This window comes from Jaculus jaculus, chromosome 1 (genome assembly GCF_020740685.1).
Source record: "Jaculus jaculus isolate mJacJac1 chromosome 1, mJacJac1.mat.Y.cur, whole genome shotgun sequence".
In the NCBI taxonomy this organism is placed as follows: Eukaryota; Metazoa; Chordata; class Mammalia; order Rodentia; family Dipodidae; genus Jaculus; species Jaculus jaculus.
The window spans coordinates 314,766,677-314,781,142 of record NC_059102.1 but is presented as its reverse complement, the minus strand read 5'-3'; the positions used below and the strand labels follow the sequence as shown (position 1 = coordinate 314,781,142).

At 46.4% G+C, this 14,466-nt stretch overlaps 1 long non-coding RNA gene and 1 other non-coding gene across 2 annotated transcripts; both read right to left on the bottom strand.

The window, feature by feature from the left end:
• Nucleotides 1–1,830: 1,830 nt before the first annotated feature.
• LOC123454688 lies at nt 1,831–6,337 on the bottom strand. The gene is made up of 3 exons (XR_006633443.1): nt 6,218–6,337; nt 3,700–3,859; nt 1,831–3,365 (listed from the first exon to the last, which is right to left on the bottom strand). It is a non-coding gene; the product is annotated as an uncharacterized LOC123454688 (long non-coding RNA).
• A 2,250-nt stretch (nt 6,338–8,587) lies between these two features.
• On the bottom strand, nt 8,588–8,660 carry Trnav-cac. The gene has a single exon. It is a non-coding gene; the product is annotated as a tRNA-Val (tRNA).
• Between the last annotated feature and the right edge of the window lie 5,806 nt (nt 8,661–14,466).

Here is a 14,466-nt window from a genome sequence, read left to right as displayed (position 1 = left end):
ATTCACTATGGAGTCTCAGGGTGGCCTCGAACACACGGTGATCCTCCTATCTCTGCTTCCTGAGTGCTGGGATTAAAGGCGTGCACCACCATGCCCGGCCCTTTCCTTTCTAGTTGCTGAGTAATAGCAACCAGTAGTACATCACTTGGGCACATCATAACCTGCTCATCCATGCCTTGCTTGAGGGGAAGTTAGATTGTTTCTAGGTTTAAGTGACTACAAGTAAAACTGTTCCAGGTTTGTGTGTGGTATTATAGTTACCTTCCTGCTGCTGGGACAAAACACTCAACCAAAGCAGCTGGTGGGAGGAAAAGGTTTGTCTCTCTCTTTCTCTCTCTTTTTCTTTTTCTTTTCTTTTTTTTTTTTTTGCCAAGGTAGGGTCTCACTCTAGTCCGGGCTGCCAGAAATTCACTATGTTGTCTCAGGGTGGTCTTAACCTCCTGCTTCTGCCTCCCGAGTGCTGGGATTAAAGGCCCATGCCACCACGGTTTTTGTCTTTCTCTCTCTCTCTCTCTCTTTTTTTTTTTTTTTGTCTCTCTTTTTGAGACAGGGTGTCATGTAGCCCAAAGAGTTGGCCTGCAACGCCCTGTATAACTGAGGATGTCCTAGAACTCCTGATCCTCTTGCCTCTATCTCCCAAGTGGTAGGATTACAGGCATGTGCCATCATGCCCTGTTTTATGTGGGTGCTGGGGATTTAACTCAGGGCTTCTTGCATGCTAGGAAAGTACATTATCCACTGAGCCAACATGTCCTGCCCTTGACTTACAGTCTTGAAGGGGAGTTTCATCATGGTGGGGAAAATGTGGGAGAGGGCTGAAGAGATGGATTAAGGCACTTGCTGGTGAAGACTAAGGACCCAGTTCGATTCACCAGTACCCACATAAACCAGATGCACATGGTGGCAAGTGTCTGGCACACCCATTCTCTCTCTTAAAAAGTAAATAAAGGGTCTGACACAGAGGAATTCAGCATGGGGATGAAATGAGGCAGTTGTAATGTTGAAGACAATACAGAAAGGCACTTTGTAAACTGGTTTTTAAATCTAGTGTCATACGAATAAACTACCCCCTCCCCATTTCACTGTGGGAGAACTGGGATCACAGAGGTTTGCTACTGCGCACAGCTTTTCGTGGGTTCAGAGGGTCATGTTTGTGCAACACTTTACCCACTGAGTCGTTTGTCTTAATTTTTTTTGTTGCTATTGTTTTGGTTTTTCGAGGTAGAGTCTCGCTTTAGCCCAGGCTGACCTGGAATTCACTATGTAGTCTCAGGGTGGCTTCGAACTCACAGTGATCCTCCTACCTCTGCCTCCTGAGTGCTGGGATTAAAGGAGTGCACCACCACACCCGGCTTGTCTTAAATTTTTAAGTAATCATTTCTTTTGTGACTCCACTGTTTTATTGTGTTATTTATGCTTAAGGTTTCAGATCAGCTGTGGTGGTGGTAAACAACTGTAATCGCAGTATTTGAGAGGATGGAGCAAGGGAATCATGAGTTCAAGGCTAGCCTGGGGTACATATGAAGACCTTGTGTCAAAAAAAAACCCAAAAAACACATAAGGAGTAAATTTTTAAAAATTTTATTTATTTACTTGAGAGAGTGAGAGAGGGAAAAAGGCAGAAAAAGAGAGAGAGAATGGGCATGCCAGGCCTCCAGTCACCGCAAACTCCAGATGCATGTGTCCCTTGTGCATCTGGCTTACATGGGTCTTGGGGAATCAAAATGGAATCCTTTGGCTTTGCAGGCAAACATCTTAACTGTTAAGCCATCCCTCTGTTTTGCCCAGATCACCGAGTCCCCGAAGACCACCAAGAGAATCAGACATGTATGCAACAGCAAAGAGCTTTATTTTGGGCTTAAGCTCGGGCTCAAGACATCACCAACACAGTGGGTCCGTCCAAGAGCCCTGAATGGCAGTTGGGAGAGGCTTTTATTGGGGTTCAAACAGGGAAAAGGGAATTGGTAGTTACAGGATTGGCTGACATTTAGCAAGAATACACATGTTACAAAATGATTGGTTACATTGCAGCTGAGGAACAAACGTATCTATGACCACAGGAATGTATAACATCTAAGTGGCCCTTTCTGATTGGTCCGTACTATGGGTGTGGGGCAGTTTGTGGTTTTTCCAGCAACTGTTGTGTCTTAACTAGGAAAAAAAAACAAAAACAAAACTTAGGCCTTCTAAGGCCTGTCATGGTGTCACTCTAGTTTGGTCCTTCATTTCCCCCCTCTTCTAGTAACTATGGGGAGCCCAATCATGGGTCCTTGTTAGGGAATGGGCTATTGGATTTGGGTGCCAGAACCTGGTTAGGTCCTATAGGGGCTGGAGGTCCCTGACAGGTTCAACTTTCAGTTTAATGGTGAATAACAGACCATCATCATAACCAGACTTATATAGCCTGAGTCCCCAGGTCTTTCCTGCTTCCCAATCAGTATCTGCTTTACCTTGTTCCGTAAATTTTATCTGGACAGGATTGCACAGGAATTGTGTACATCGCCCGTATAGGGGGTTGATAGACAATCGTGCCTGTGGCACTCGGGAGACCTGAATCTTGTCAGTTGTAACTGGTGGTCGCCATGAGATGCTCCCGGTAGATTCACATCCCCATTTGTAACAATAAAAGTGTTCTTCCCCCCCACATTGTTGGATTTGTTTCCTAGATCCATCCCATCCTGGACAGACATAAAAAGGGGTTTGGAGAAGTCTGGCTCTCTTAATTACATGACTACATCCAGGTCCCCCCCCTGAGGCTGGTGGTTGTAGGGTACAACCCTGTCCTACTTTACCATTTTTATTACATTCAGGTCTCCCTTTTGTTTCTAAATCCCAATCTCCTATGTCCCAATTGCCAGCAGCCAACCGGCACAAATCAAACTGTAGGGTAGGCCACCAGGCACCCTTCAGGGACACTAGGGATGAACTATTAACGATGTTACCTGAGGCGGTACTAATAATCAACCAAGTGAGGTTAACAGGCTGGAGTGGGTTGCCTACCAGCAAGGGCAGCTCGAGCAGAAGTAGAAGAATTATTGCAGCCCATCTCGGCGAAGGTTTCATTTGAGTGGGGCGCTGCATTTCTGGTCCATCTTCCATTGTGGCTTGTAGTCTTCGGGCTGAGCCAGGGGTCTGCTAAACGGACATGGGTGTGATGAATCCAAATGGCAATGCTGTCGACTTTAACAGCTGTGGAGGTGGTCCATGTAGGGATAACCATGTAGGGTCCCTTCCACAAGATTCGAAGGTCTCGTGGCTATGGTGGTGCACGAAGACCCAATCCCCCGGTTGGTAGTTGTGGGGTGATGGCAGTGGTCCAGTCTCATAGATGGCCTGCAAGCGTGGCCACACTTCTTTGTCCCGGGCTAGTGTTTCAAGGGATTCAAGCAAATGTTTATTATCAAATTCAGCTACTAGTTCTGCTTTTAAATTGGGCAAGATAGGGGGTGGTCTGCCAAACATTATTTCATAAGGGGTCACTCCCCTCATATAGGGTGTATTTTGCACCCTGTAGAGGGTGAAGGGGAGGAGAGCCACCCAGTCCCTGCCAGTCTCCATGGTTAATTTAGTAAGGGCCTCTTTTAGAGTCCTAGTCATTCTTTCTACTTGTCACTAATTTTGGCCAGATTGGTGGGCTGCCTAGTGGCTGCTCGGAAATCCCCCTTAGAATCTGGCGACAGGCCTGGAGTCTCTCCTTACCTTCTGCCGTGTTGAAATCCCAGTCAAGCCTAGTCAGAGGGAAGCTCGCATCTAGTATAGCCTGGTTGTTGGTTGGGGTCCCACCAACTCCTGGGACTAGCTTATGAGCTTCAGTCTGGATTCTTTCCCTCTCTTCTGTAGTAAAGAGGATCTGCAAAAGCTGACAGTCATCCCAGGTTGGCAAGCGGCTGAAAATTATAGAATCTAATAGATCTATTAAACTCCCAGGTTTCTCAGAGAATTTTGGGGTCTGCATCTTCCAGTTATAAAGATCACTAGTGGCAAAAGTCCAGTAGTAGTGAGGTTGATTACCATGTTGGTCAGGGGCCCCCAAAACTCTTAAAGGGAGGGCCTGTCACGGTGTCACTCTAGTTTGGTCCTTCACCTCCAGCCCAGGAGGGGATTTTTTTTTGGTTTTTCGAGGTAGGGTCTCACTTTAGCTCAGGTTGACCTGGAATTCTCTATGTAGTCTCAGAGTGTCCTCGAACTCACGGTGATCCTCCTACCTCTGCCTCCCGAGTGCTGGGATTAAAGGCGTGCCCGACTAGGAGTGGAATTTAAAAAAAAAAAAAAAAAAATTTATTTGCATGCCTGTGTGCATTTGTGTGTGTATGGGCGCCCAGGACCTCTTGCCAGTGTAAATGCACTCTTAACGCATACGTCACTTTGTGCATCTGGCTTTACGTGGGTACTGGGGAACCAAATCCGGCCGAATATTGCAAATAAGCACCTTTAATTTCTGAGCCATCTCTCCAACCTTTTTTTTTTTTTTTTTTTTTTTTTTTTTGGTTTTTCAAGGTAGGGTTTTATTCTAGCTCAGGTTGACCTGGAATTCACTATGTAGTCTCAGGGTAGCCTTGAATTCACCATGATCCTCCTACCTCTGCCTCCTGAGTGCTGGGATTAAAGGCATGCACCACCATGCCTGGCCATCTAGGAGCGGAATTTTTTAAAAAATATTTTTTATTTATTTGAGAGACAGAGAGAGAAAGACCCACACACAGAGAATGGGGACACCAGGGCATCCCAAATGAACTCCAGACACCTGCACCACCTTGTGTATTTCTGGCTGTAATGTGGAAACTGAGCCCTGGTCCTTAGGCTTTGCAGGCAAGCGCATTAAACACTGAGCCACCTCTCCAGCCCCGTGGAGTGAAATTTTGTTTGTTTGCTTGAGGTAGGGTCTCACTCTAGCCCAGGCTGACCTGGAATTCACTCTGTAGTCTCATGGTGGCCTCGAACTACTACTCTGCCTCCCAAGTGCTGGGATTAAAGGCGTGCGCCACCACGACTGCCTTTTTTTGTTTAGTTTGGGTACAATGTGAACATATTTCTTTGGCAACACAAAGTTGTGGTGTTTTTGTTTTCTTTGTGTGTGTGTTTTGTTTTTGTTTTTGTTTTTTTCTAGGTAGAATCTCACTCTAGCTCAGGCTGACCTGAAATTCACTATGTAGTCTCAGGGTGGCCTAGAACTCAAGGCGATCCTCCTACCTCTGCCTTCCCAGTGCTGGGATTGAAGGTGTGGCTCGCCCCCCCCAAAAAAAAAATTTTTAAAAGATCAGCCCCGTATGGTGGCGCACGCCTTTAATCCCAGCACTCTGGAGGCAGAAGTAGGTGGATCACTACGAGTTTGAGACCCTCCCTCAAAAAGCAAAAAAACAACAAAAACAGTCTTAAAAGATATTGAATTTAAGTGACACAAGCCTGTAAGTTCAGCTACTCAGGAGGACTGCAAGTTCAAAGCCTGTTAGGACTACATAGTGATTTCAAGGCTAGCTTGTGTAATTTAGAGAGACCTTGCCTCAGAGTAAAAACATTGAGGGGTGGGGTGGGGATATAACCCAGTGTTAGCACTTGCCTTGGTATGGGAGAGGTCTTACTTAATAGAATGGGATATTAAGCATGTCTACAGCTTTTCTACATTTGTAACATTGACAATAACATTGTAACATTGTAATATTGATGATAATGGCTATTTCCTAAGATTCTTACACTGCACCCTGCAAAGTAAATATAAACCAGTTATGATTTCAAAGTGCATACTAGTAAACTAAAGAGCTCAGTAGCTAATGAAAGAGAACTGTTAAACCCTGCTGGACTCAGAACTGACCTATAACTCTGCAACTCGGGGGCTGAGGTAGAGGAATTAGCACAGGTTTGAGGCCAGCCTGAGCTACAGGGCGGCACCCAGTCACAAAACGCGAACAAAAGGGCTGGCTGGGGTTTTGGCTCAGCGGTAAAGGCCTTCCCTAGTATGTAAAAAACAAAAGTTTAGAGAAGAGAAGGCAGAGAGGGTAAACCCCAGAGTACCAGAGCTCCTACCCATGAGAGGACAGGAGGCCAAACACTTTTTAAAAAAATAAATTAAAACTCCACACGCACAAAGCCTTTCTGGCGGGCAGGTTCACATCCGCGAGCCGGAGAGGACCGGGCGGAGGCCGGGACCGGCCCGAAGCAGGTGGAAGCGCCCGCCGGCCCTTCCCGGCCGTCCGCGCCCGGCGACCGGCTCTGTCCTTACCCCGCGCTGGCCGCGCCCTTCCCGGGCTCGGTGACCGGGTCCCAGGGTCAGGAAGTGACCGCTGCCTTTCCCGCCCTGACTCAGGCCTGACTCAGTTTTCCCGGAGACTCCCGAGCCCCGCAGAGCCCGGACGTCACGGGCAGGGCGGAGCCTGCCTTCCGCGCCGCCCGGCCTGGGGCTGGGGCCGGGGCTGCCCCCGATCGGCTGCTCGATTCTTATTTCCAGGAACCCGGCGTGGGTCTGTATGACCTGTATAACTTGTGGCAGTCTTGCAAGTGTTAGGTATTCTTTTTATTTAGAAAAAATGTATTTTCTCAAACCGGGCACACCTTTGATCCCAGCACTCGGGAGGCAGAGGTGGAAGGATCGCTGTGAGTTCGAGGCCAGCCTGAGACTACATAGTGAACTCCAGGTCAGCCTGGGCTAGAGTGAGACCCTACCTCGAAAAACCAAAATAATGAAGAAAGAAAGGAGAGAAAGAGAGAAGAAAGAAACAAAGAAAGAAACAAAGAAAGGAAGAAAGATGTGTGTGTGTGTGTGTGTGTGTGTGTGTGTGTGCATGGAGGTCCCAGGACAACCTTGGGGGATTTCTTACTCTTTTTTTTTTTGTTTGTTTTTTGTTTTTTGTTTGTTTGTTTTTGTTTTTGGAGGTAGGTAGGGTCTCACTCTGGGTGGCCTTGAACTCAAGGCAATCCTCCTACTTCTGCCTTCCAAGTGCTGGGATTAAAGGCGTGCGCTACCATGCCCGGTTCTTGCTGTATTTTCTTTTGAGACAGACGGTTTCTTTTGCAGCTGTTGCTAGTGAACTTCTGGATTCTCCTGGCTTCATGCCCCATTGAGCCGGGTATTGGGATTATAGACCTATACCATTTTGTGTGCTCTTTACGTGGGTGCTAAGTAGGCTCGAGCTCAGCCATGTCCTCATCTTTTTGTTTAAACATGTTATTCTCTCTAATTTAGAGAGAGAGAGATTGAATGGGCAAACAAACAAATTCCAGTCGCATGCATCACCATATATATCTTTTTGGCTTTTTGGTTGTTTTTGAGGTAGGTTTCTCTCTCTAGCCCAGGCTGACCTGTAAGCCATCTGTAGTCCCAGGCTGGCCTCAAACGCACAGCAATCCTCTCCCTCCCCCAGTGCTGGAATTAATGGCGTGGGCCACCATGCCCGTTTTGGAACTCACAGCAATCTTCCAACCTCAGTGGCAAAAGTGCCTTTTTTTTTTTTTTTAAATGAGAGGGAGAGAGAAAATTGGCACATCAGGGCTTCCAGCCACTGCAGTGAAACTCCAGACTCATGTGCACCCTTGTGCACATGTGTGACCTTGTGTGCTTGCGTCCCGGCGCCTGGCTTACATGAGACCTGGAGGGTTGAAGATTCCTTAGGCTTCACAGGCAAGCACCTTATCTACTAAGCCACCTCTCTAGCCATTTTTTTTTTTTTTTTTTTTTTTTTGGGAAATAAAGTGCTTATTTTGTTTATAGTTTAGTGGAAATTTTACCTCAGCACTCAGGAGGCAGAGGTAGGAGGATCACCATGAGTTTTTGAGGCCACCCTGAGACTTCATAATGAATTCCAGGTCAGCCTAGGCTAGAGTGAAACCCCACCTCGGAAGAAGAAAACAAACAAAAAATGGGGGATTTCCTGTTTTTCTTGGGGACCCCTGCCCAGCTGGGAGGTGGGGAAGCCTGACAAGAGCAGGAGCCGGCTCCCCTGGTCACATGTGCAGGCCATGGTCTGTGCACAGGGCCTGGAGTTAGCTGGGTTACCGCAAAGCCAGCCCCAGCCTCCTCCCACAAGGCCCCATCTCACAAAGCATGGACAACGTTCCCAAACCACTACCGGCTAGACCCAGTATTGAAAGCACATGAACCTGTAGAGAACATTTCATTGATCATATGAAAACATACATTGCTTCCGCCTGACTTTGGACCAAGGACTTTAGGATTCCAGAGAGGGGACACAAGACAAAAGGGCTTCAAGAGGGAGGAGAGGAGGGGAGACAACTGAATCTCCATACAGGATTGTAAACTCCTGAGGGAGGAAGAAGAGGGACCCAGGGCAGCCTCGTAGAAGAGACCAGGCACTTAAAGGACAAGGCCTTGACCAGAACCATTCCCCCCACCCCTCGGGGCGGAGGCTGGATCTGACTTTGTTTATTCGTTCGTTCTTTGTTTCTGGCTAAGACAGAAACTGAAGGGGCAGCACAGATGTTTTAAAAGTATCGCTACTCTGAAAGGACCAAATCTCCCCCAATGTCCCTGCTCCACCCTTGCCCCTGGGACTGGGAGGGACAGGGTTTCTTTGCAATACTGGTGAGTCCTTCCTCCGGATGTCAAGGGAAAACTGAAAGAAAAAAAAAAAAAGACTGTTTCCGCCCGGTTTCGAACCGGGGACCTTTCGCGTGTGAGGCGAACGTGATAACCACTACACTACGGAAACCGGCCGGTAGCTGGCCTCTTTCAAACCTCTCTTGAAACTCCGCAGTTTATCTCGGCCCTCTGGAGCCGACCCGCCCAGCGCCAGCAGCGATTTGACCCGCGTGCGTGTGGACGGCGGGCACAGAAACCCCGATGGCCCAGGAAACTTCCAGCGCCATCTGCTCCCCTGCGGGGCTGGCGGCTAGTGGGGTAAAGACACCTCAGTGACAGAGTGGATCGGTGGGGAGCAAGCTCACACTTGAAACAATAAAAATACACCTTGTGTTTGTCTCGAACTTAATGTAAAGGCATTTGCAATTTATCGTTTAGATTTTTTTGTAAACAATGCTACAAAGGGAAATATTCAAGTATTGTAAAGACGAAGAGGCTCCGGCTGGAGAGATGGCTCAGCGGTTCAAGGCAGTTAAAGGCGCTGGCTTGTAAGGCCTGACAGGTGGTGCAAGGTGGGTGCGTCTGCAGTGGCAAGAGGTCCTGGGCACCCATTCCCTCTCTTCCTTGTAACTATACATGTAATTCTAAATACTTTATTTGCTTTGAGAGAGCCATGCCAGATCCTGTTGCCACTGCAAAGGAACTCCAGACACACACACCACTTGGTGGATCTGGATTTATGTGGGTGCTGGGGAAATGAACATGGGCTGTTAGGGTTTGCAAGCAAGCACCTTTATAACCACTGAACAATCTCCCCAGCCCCAGTATAAACATTTTTACAAAAAAAAAAAAAAAAAAAAAAAAAAAAAGGCTGGAGAGATGGCTTAGCAGTTAAGGCCTTTGCCTGCAAAGCCAAAGGAGCCACTTAAACCAGATTCACAAGGGGGCACATTCATCTGGAGTTCATTTGCATTGGCTGGATGCCCTGTCATGCCCATTCTCGCTCTCCCTCTCCCTCTTTCTATCTCAAATAGATAAATGAAATATATTTAAAAAAATTAAGCCAAGCATGGTGGTGCATGATATATATATATGTGTGTGTGTGTGTGTGTATGTGTATGTGTATATGTATAATATAGGAATGAAGCAGGTAATTCCAGTGGTTTTTTGTACAGGAACTAAATGCTGTTTGTTTGGCTGATTGGGTCTTTTGGAAGTAGGGTCTCACTCTACCCCAAGCTGACCTGGAATTCACTCTGTAGCCCTCGGCTGGTCTCGAGCGGGTGGCTATCCTCCTACCTCAGTGAGGTGGAAATTGGGGAACAGAAGTGTAGAACCTCCTCCCCCTGAAGTCGTGTCCTGGACCACATAGTCTTTGTGCTGACATGTAGCTTATGTATGTTTTCAAGGCCGCAGTCTGTATTGCAGCTCCTATTGTGAATCATAGGCATAGTTTAACAATAACAATTCCTTCCCTACCTTCCTATTCTCTCTCAGTTTGTCCACCCTTCCATGTATTTGCTCCCAGTTCACTGAGCCCAGAGAAGTAGACAGCTCACTGCCATTGCCTTTGATGACTGTTCGTAGGTGTTCCAATTAGGAAGCCCAACCAGCAGTTTACTTATTTCTCTTTTGGAAATAGAAAACCACTCTCAATTCCTTTGGTGGTGGTGGAGTGTGTGTCTGTGTGTGTGTGGGTGTGGGGAGATTACCAAATATGGTAATTAACTTTACATATTATATTAACTATACTGAATTGATCAAAAGTGATGCTTTGAAAATGTCAGGGTATGTGACTTTTCAGTAAATTTGACCTGTGGTTGTCAAAGCACACTTCTGACAAGTCAGGCATGGTAGCACACACCTTTAATCCCAGAGGCAGAGGTAGGAGGGTCACCATGAGTTTGAGGCCACCCTGAGACTACATAGTGAACTCCAGGTCAGCCTGCACTACAGGGAGACCCTATCTCAAAACAAAACAAAACACTTCTGAAAGGTGTTCAAAATGTCTGTAGATGAAACTGAGGATCAGGTACTTTTGTTTTTGGTTTTTCAAGGTAAGGTCTGACTCCAGCTCAGACTGACCTGGAATTCACTATGTAGTCTTAGGGTGGCCTGGAACTCATGGTGATCCTCCTATCTCTGCCTCCCGAGTGCTGAGATTAAAGGCCACGCACCAAGCCTGGCTAGGTACTTTTGATAGCAATCAAATACATGGAAAATCAGATTCGGGCTGGAGAGATGGCTTAGCGGTTAAGCGCTTGCCTGTGAAGCCTAAGGACCCTGGTTCGAGGCTCGATTCCCCAGGACCCATGTTAGCCAGATGCACAAAGTGGCGCACATGTATGGAGTTTGTCTGCAGTAGCTGGAGGCCCTGGCACATCCATTCCCTCTCTTTCTCTATCTGCCTCTTTCTCTGTCTGTTGCTCTCACATAAATAAATTAATTAATTAAGAAAAAATAAAAGAAAGAAAATCAGATTCCCTGACCAGGAAGTGGACCTGGACCATGGCAGTGGAAGCACCAAATCCTGGCCACTACAGCACTAGGGAAAAATAATCAACACTTTTCCATAGTACCTTCTGACAAGTTTCTAGGATTAAGTCAAGCTTTTTAAAATTATTTCTTTATTTCTTTATTTTTGTTTATTTTGAGACAAGATCTCATGCAGCATGGGCTGATCTCCAACTTGCTATGTAGCCAAGACTGACCTTGAACTCTCAAGTACTAGGATTACAGGCATGCACCACTATACTCTGTCTCAAATGTGTTAAAGTACATTTTAATAATGTCTGAATATTTTGGAAAGGATGTTTGTGGTTCTGGGTACACTGTCTGGTCCCTGGTCCAGAGGGTACCTGGAGGCTTTGATGACATAAAATGTGGAAAAAAAATTGTCACACACACACACACATACACACACACACACACACACACACACGAATTGTCACAAATCAAGCCAGGGAAGAGGAATATTTCCTGCAATATTTTTATCTGACCACAGTGGTTTCTCCTTCCCTCCCTCCTTATCTGACCCATAAAAATGTAATTGACCGTAACTGCTCTGTTGGGTCTTTTTTTTCCTTTTCAATTTTTTTGTATTAATAACTTCCATGATTATAAAAAATATCCCATGGTAATACCCTCCCTCCCTCCACTTTCCCCTTTGAAACTCCATTCTCCATCATATCCCCTCCCTATCTCAATCAGTTTCTCTTTTATTTTGATGTCATGATCTTTTCATCTTATTATGATGGTCTTGTGTAGGTAGTGTCAGGCACTGTGAGGTCATGGATATCCAGGCCATTTTGTGTCTGGAGGGAGAATGTTGTAAGGAGTCCTACCCTTTTTTTTTTTTTTTTTTTGGCTCTTACATTCTTTCCACCACCTGTTCCGCAATAGATGCTGAGCCTTGGAAGATGTGATAGAGATATTGCAGTACTGAGCACTCCGGTCACTTCTTTCCAGCACTATGATGCCTTCTGAGTCATCCCAAGGTCACTGCCATCTGAAGAGGGAAGATTCTCTATATTTTGGGTCTTTTTTAAAAAATTTTGGGTCTTTTTTATGAGGGGTCCTTTGCTAGGTGAAATTTGTCTTAAATAGGCTTGTGGGCTTTTCTTCTATCAATCTATTATGTCAGTTTATTTCTCAGGCCCACCTGGGTCTGTAAGAAGATTGAAGTGGAGTTTTGCTGACCCTATAACCTTTCACCTTGGCCTGAGGTGCAGCATCTGTTGTGGAAGTTAATGGTGTGAGCTGAATGTGGTGGCTCAAGCAGGCTGAGGTAGGAGCTATTTACTGCACATTTGAGGCCAGCCTGGTCTCCCTTGCCAGGGCAACTTTTCAGTTTAAAATAAACAATTTGATAAGTAAATGAGAAAGTACCAGCAGGGGGCAGTTGGGTATCAAAATATGTAACACAGCAGGTGCATATGACTAAGAAACATTATGTGAATGTAAGAAAATGCCAGTGAAATCCCTCTGTACGATTAAGATTAGAGGGAGAGGAAAAGGAGGCAGATTCTGCAGGGCAAGGAAATACACAAACTTCTGGGTTGCAGAGAAAGAGTAGAAAATAGAACTCGACCCTGGGTGGGCTTGAACTGCCAATCTTTCAGTTAACAGCCAACTGCACTAACTAGTCACACCACAGATAGAAAAGACAAGACTTGGTTTCTTAAAGAATGTATTTACAGATCTTACCCTGCTAAATCCCTGTTTCACCTTGGTGTTGCCACTTTAGGTTTAGTTGTGAGGTGTCAAGACCCCTGACCAGGAGCCAAGACCCCCGGTCACCCAGGAGTCACCCAGGGAACCGCCACAGAAGCCGAGACATTCAAATATAAGAGCAGCAGTTTTCTTTATTGCAAGCCTAGGCCTGGGCTCCGTCCAAACAGTCCGGAACAGTGGTAGTGAGGGAGAGAGCCCCGAGCCTCAGAGGGAAGGGGTTTATAAAGAAAGGTTACATCATATTGCGACTTCTAAAATGATTGGTTCTAAGAGGGCAAGCGCGGGAACTCTAGCCTACTTATCTTAGGTCAGCAGCTTGTTTACAGAACTTATCTTTCTGCAGGAGGACGGGGCCTCGGTGGCTAGGTATCTCTGGAATGTTCATGGGTGGGGGCTTCCCAGGAATCAAGGGGGGGGGTATATAGTTAAGCAAGCACGGATACAGAAGCAAAAATAGCACATTAGTCAGCTAGTTCTTCATCTGAGGTGGGCCTGGGCTTTTTATTTACTCAAAATGGCTGTCTGTTTTAAAATGGCAGTACTATTGTCTAGCTATTAAGCGAGGTTAAAACAGAAGCCAGATGTAGCATGTTATTTCTTTTTTGGTCTCTCAGTTGCATAAATCTAAACCCCAAACTCCGACCGTTTGTCATCCAAGTCTTTTGTTTCCTTCCCAACTCTTTTGTGCCAACAAAAAGTTGTCCTCTGGGCTGGAGAGGTGGCTTAGCGGTTAAGCGCTTGCCTGTGAAGCCTAAGGACCCCGGTTCGAGGCTTGCTTCCCCAGGTCCCACATTAGCCAGATGCACAAGGGGGCGCACGTGTCTGGAGTTCGTTTGCAGTGGCCGGAGGCCCTGGTGTGCCCATTCTCTCTCCCCCCACCCCTGCCTCTTTCTCTCTCTGTCTATCGCTCTCAAATAAATAAATACAAATGAACCCCCCCCCAAAAAAATTTCCTCCTCAAGTTAAGACCTAGAAATGAATAAAAAGTAATTGACGACTGGCATGAGGAAGTGGGGATCGAAGCAGAAGTGGATTTGCTGGGAAAGCACCTCACTGTTTGTTTGAACTTGGGATCAGTGCTTGAAAGGTCACCACAGTGTCTTTGTTTCCGTAAAATTAATTGGAACCCAGTTTCACCACTTCATGAACTTTAAACCCAAAGCTCTCCCTGGATGATTCCCCATGGGAAGGTGCAACAACATCTGAGAACCCAGGAGATTGAGTAAGCTGAACACACAATTAATTCCCCATCCTCCTACCACCAGCCTCACACAGTCATTCAAAATTATATGCTACAGCCCCACCTAGCCTCTGACAGCATTGCAGTTTAAAAAGCAGCTTTAGGGCTGGAGAGATGGCTTAGCGGTTAAGCGCTTGCCTGTGAAGCCTAAGGACCCCAGTTCGAGGCTCGGTTCCCCAGGTCCCACGTTAGCCAGATGCACAAGGGGGCGCACGTGTCTGGAGTTCGTTTGCAGAGGCTGGAGGCCCTGGCGCGCCCATTCTCTCTCTCTCTCCCCCTATTTGTCTTTCTCTCTGTGTCTGTTGCTCTCAAATAAATAAATAAAAATTAAAAAAAAAAAAAAAGCAGCTTTAGTAGTGGCAGTTCTCTCCTGGTTCTTAAGAACTCCCCAAATAGCTCTCCTCTTTCTTTCTTTCTTCCTTCCTTCCTTCCTTCCTTCCTTCCTTCCTTCCTTCCTTCCTTC